The following is a 5,769-nucleotide window of genomic DNA, read 5'->3' as shown; positions in this document are numbered from 1 at the left end:
ATACCCTCATGATCAACTTCCTCCGCCAGATGCTGGCAACGAGTGTGACGGGTAGAGAGCCGCCATCTTTTTCACTGGAACAATGATTAAAATATGGAAGCGTCGTTACTCGTCAGAAGCTCTGCGATTCATCCAGAATTAGGGTGACCAACTCTCTGAAGTAGAATGATGACTTTGGTTGAAAGTTTTAAAGGGAGAGCTGCACTTTGCTCAGTGTTTTAGAGAGAGCCTCACTATGTGTCCTTCACTAAAGTGAAGGAAATCATCAAACTGAAAAAAATACAGGTTATAGTCCAACAAGTTGAAACATATGACTATGCAAAGGCCAGAGTGGCAGGTCAGATAAATAGTCTGAATGTGAAAAAAGACAGAAAATGACTTGAAAAGCTAATTGGCAGAATAGTTAAAAATATGAAAGAGCGCTGGTTACAAATGTGAAAATAAGGATATCAAGAGTTTCTACAGGTTAGGCCAGTGGTTAGATATTTTTTCTCCAAGAGATTTATACGCGTTTGGAAACCTTTGTCGCAAAAGTGGGATCACTGAATATTTTTAAGAGACAAGCGGATACAAAACTTGCTGGCAAGGAAATCACAGCCATCACGTGTAGATAGGAATGCGGAACCCAAAACAAACAGATTATACGTGATCCTATTGAATGGCAAAGCAGACCCAAAGGCAGAATTTTCTACTTCTATTTCTTACGTTCATATACTTGACTGCAGCACCAGGGAGGGAAGCTGGTGAGATCATGGGAACAGGCTAACGAGGAGAAAGGATGGTTGGTTATCTGACTGAATCCGTAAATGTCCCAGCTGACAAACCTGGTCATCTGCACCTCAAAGGATCATTCCAGTAAATCCTGGGGTTGCCCCATTCCAGCTTTCATTTATTGTAGGTGATACCAATGGGATAAGCTCACTAAAACACATCCACTTTAACAAAACAATAGGCTATGAATTGTAGGGCAGACTTGCTTCAAATGTAAATTTATGTTGTTTTGGAAAGTCGTTGTCACCTCCCAAATCCGTATCTCCGTTTCCCATAACATAGTGTTTGAATCTTTCCACGTTTCCTCCCCCCCCCCCCCCAACACGCAGGACCAAAATACTGTCACTGTTTTCTCATGGAAGTCATAAATGGCATATGACTGTGACAAAAGATAATCTATTCTTTTTTGACCTCCCTACAGCCCATGACACGGTTAATCCTACCATCACCATCCAGATGTGAGATTGCGCTTGCCTGGTTTAGCCTAATGAGAGAATTACTTACAAGAATGTCTCTTCCTCTTCCTGCACCATTCTCTCAGGTGTCAGATTAGATTAGATTCCTTACAGTCTGGAAACAGGCCCCTTCGGCCCAACAAATCCACACCGACCCTCTGGAGAGTAACCCATCCAGACCCATTCCCCTACATTTACTCCTGACTAATCCACCTAACACTACAGGCAATTTAGAATGGCCAGACCTGACATCTTTGGACTGTGGGAGGAAACCAGAGTACCTGAAACAAACCCACACAGACACGGGGAGAATGTGCAAACTCCACACAGACAGTTGCCTGAGATGGGAATTGAACCCAGGCAGCAGTGCTAACCACTGAGCCACCGTGTCTCCCAAAGATCTGTCCTTGATCGTAAAATCATACAAAATAGGAGCAAAAATAGACCATGTGTTCTGTCAATTCAGGACTGCCACTCAAAACTATCATGGCTAATATGGCATGAGTGAATTGAAATTAAAATGCAAGGTCTGGTAGCCATTACAGATATATGACTGAAAGATAGCAAACACTGGGACCTGAATATTCTGCAGTACATGACATCTATTATGGATAGAAAGCTAAGAAAACGTGGATGGACAATTCTGCTAATTAAGGATGGCATTTGATTCATGAGGGAAAGATCACCTCAGTTCTGGTGATCAAAGATGTATAAACAGTTTGATAGACATAGAAAGCTGTAAAGGTAAGAAGTTGCTTGTGGGAGTGGTATGTCGGTCCCCAAACAGCGACTGCATTTTTGAATCGAGAAAATGGAATGTAATAATGGGGATTGTGTGAAAGGTATGGTTTAACCAAACACTTTGGAAAAGCTAACTAGATAATAAATTCATAGAATGGTAGTGAGACATTTTTTGGAGCAACACGTTTCAGAGCCAATTAGAGAGCACGCTTTACTAGATCTAGTAACATGTAGTGAAAGAATATCAATTAATGACTTCAATGACAGTGCACATAGACAGCAGTGATCATAATATGACTGCATCTCGCATTCATATTGAAGGATAAGAAAGTGGACCGAATATTAGTATTTTCAAGTTAAGTAAGGGCAATTATGAGAGCAAGAAGACGGAACTGTCTAAAGTGAATTTGAAAATTAGGTAACAGTACAACTCAGTAGCGAAATCATGACAGTCATTTAAGGAGATATTTCAAAATACCCAAGAAATGTATATTCCACTGAAAAAGTAGCATTCAATCTGAAGGACATGGCATCAGTGACTAACAAACAAAGTTAAAGATAATAAATTTTAAAAAGGGGTTTGCAAAGTTGAAAGGCAATCAGAAGGTTGGGTAGCATGTAAAGAACAGCAAAGAATGGCTAAAAGATGAATATGGAGGGATAATTTAGAAACAGTGAGCTAGGAATAAAAACAAAGGTTCTACGAGAATTTAGAAAGAAATAGAGTAAGTAAAGTGGGCAATTGTCCTCTGGAGAGCATGTCTGGGAAATTAATAAAAGAAAATAAAGAAATGGCAGATGGACTGAACAGATATTGTGCATCTGTCTTCACTGTAAAGGATATAAATAAGACCAAAAAATAATTGTGAATCAAGAGATGAAGTGAGAAGAACTTAACGTAACTACATTCACCGCGGTAAGGGTTTGAAGAAAATCATTTAGATTAAAAGCAGGTAGGGCCCCAGAAGGCATTTGACAAGATGCAGGTGCATCAAAGAATGTAGTGCAAGAGCTCATAGAGTCATAGAGATGTAAAATATTGGAAACAGTCTAAATGGTCCAACACATCCAGGCTGACCAGATATCCTAAATTAATCTAGTCCCATTTGCCAGCACTTGGCCCATATCCCTCTAAACACTGTCTATTCATATACCCATTCAGATGCCTTTTAAATGTTGTAATCGTACCAGCCTCCACCATTTCCTCTGGCAGCTCATACACGCACCACCCTCTGTATGAAAAGTTGCCCTTTAGTTCCCTTTAAAATCTTTCCCCTCTCACCCGAAACCTATGCCCTCTGATTTTGGACTCTTCCAAACCAGGGAAAAGACTTTGTCTATTTATCCTATCTGTGCATCCTCATGATTTTATAAACCTCTATGAGGTCACCCCTCAGCCTCCGACGGTCCAGGGAAAACAGCCCCAACCTATTCAACCTTTCCCTATAGCTCAAATCCTCCAACCCTGGCAACATCCTTGTAAATCTTTTCTGAACCCTTTCAAGTTTCACAACATCCTTCCTATAGCAGGGAGACCAGAATTGCACACAATATTCCAAAAGTGGCCTAACCAATGTCCTGTACAGCTGCAACATGATCTTTCAACTGCTTTACTCAATACTCTGACCAATAAAGGAAAGCATGCCAAATGCCTCCTTCACAATCCTATCTACCTGCGAATCCACTTTCAAGGAACTATGAACCTGCACTCCAAGGTCCCTTTGTTCAGTAACATTCCCCAGGGCTTTACCATTAAGTATACAAGTCCTGCACTGATTTGAGCTGAAAAATGTGTTGCTGGAAAAGCACAGCAGGTCAGGAAGCATCCAAGGAGCAGGAGAATCGACGTTTCAGGCATAAGCCCTTCTTCAGGAGTTGCCCTGATTTGCCTTTCCAAAATGCAGCACCTCACATTTATCTAAATTAAACTCCATCTGCCACTCCTCAGCCCATTGGCCCAGCTAATCAAGATCCTGTTGTACTCTGAGGTAACCTTCTTCATGGTCCATTACACCTTCAATTTTGGTGTTATCTGAAAACTTACTAACTATACTTCCTATGTAAACATCCAAGCCATTTATATAAATGATGAAAAGCAGTGGACCCAGTACCGATCCTTGTGGTACACTACTGTTCACAGGCCTCAATCTGAAAAAACAACCCTCCACCACCACCCTCTGTCTTCTACCTTTGAGCCATTCTGATGCAAGTGTCTAGATCCTCCTGTATTCCATGTGATCTAACCTTTTTAACCAGTCTCCCATGGGGAACCTTGTCGAACACCTTCCTGAAGTCCATTTAGATCACATCCACTCCTCTGCCCTCAACAATCTCTTTGTTACTGTTTCAAAAAACTCAATCAAGTTAGTGGATATGATTTCCCATGCATAAAGCCATGTTGACTATCCCTAATCAGTCCTTGCCAAACCAAGTACATGTAAATTCTGTCCCTCAGGATTGCCTCCAACAAACTTGCCCACCACCGGTTTCAGGCTCACTGGTTTCAGGCTCACCGGTCTATAGTTCCCTGGCTTTTCCTTACCATCTTTCTTGAATAGTAACACCACATTAGCCAACCTCACCTGTGACTACCGATGATCCAAATATCTCAGCAAGGGTCCCAGCAATCACTGCCCTAGCTTCCCACAAAGTTCTGGGGTACACCTGATCATCCTGAGGATTTATCCACTTTTATGTGGTTTAAGACATCCACCACCACCTTCTCTGTAATGTGGATATTATTCAAGATGTCACCATCTATTTCCCCACATTCTATATTTTTTGTGTCCTGCTCCAAATAAACACCAATGCAAAGTACTCGTTTAGTATCCCTCCCATTTCCTGTGGTTCCACACATAGGCTGTCTTGCTTATCTTTGAGGGTTCCTATTCTGTCCCTCATTACCCTTTGGTCCTTTACATATTTGTAAAATCCCTTTGGATTCTCCTTAGCCCTATTTGCCAAAGCTATCTCATGTCCCCTTTTTGCCTTCCCGATTTCCCTCTTACATATACTCCGACTTTGTACTCCTGTAAAGATTTACTCGATCTCTCCAGTCTATACCTGACATAAGCTTCCTTCTTTTTCTTATCAAAACCACAATTTCTCGAGTCATCCAGCATTCCCTACACCTACCAGCCTTTCCTTTCACCTGAACAGAAATATGCTGTCTCTGGACTCTCGTTATCTCATTTTTGAAGGTTTCCCATTTTCGAGCTGTCCCTTTACCTACGAAAATCATATCTCAATAACTACTACCCAGTGGCCCTTTGAAAGGCTGGTCATGGCATTAATCAACTCCAGCCTCCACACTACTCTTGACCCACTCCAATTTACCTATCAGACCAACAGATGCACATCAGATGCCATATCACTGGCCCTTCACTCCTCCCGAGAACATCTTGACACCAAGAGCAGCCACATAAGAATCCCATTCACTGACGACAGTTCAGTCTTCAACACTATTATCCCCTTGAGACTGATTACTAAATTTAGTGATCTTGGACTAAGCCCCTTTCTCTGCAACTGGATCCTCAATTTCCTGACCCACAGGCCACAATCAGTGAAGATTGGGGTCAATATTTTATCCTCACTAACACTCAACACTGAAGCCCCCCGAGGTGTGTACTCAGCCCCGTCCTGTACTCACTGTATACCCATGACTGCATCGACAAGTAACAGACTATTTTAATGTCCGCTGATGACACCATCATAGTCGGTCGAATCTCAGATGGCAACGAAACAGACTACAGACGGGAGGTGGGAAGACCTGGAAAAATGGTGCACTGAGAACAACCTAGCT

Source organism: Chiloscyllium plagiosum, chromosome 10 (assembly GCF_004010195.1).
Source record: "Chiloscyllium plagiosum isolate BGI_BamShark_2017 chromosome 10, ASM401019v2, whole genome shotgun sequence".
Taxonomy (NCBI): Eukaryota; Metazoa; Chordata; class Chondrichthyes; order Orectolobiformes; family Hemiscylliidae; genus Chiloscyllium; species Chiloscyllium plagiosum.
The sequence above is the reverse complement of the archived record's forward strand: the minus strand, read 5'-3'. Positions refer to the sequence as shown.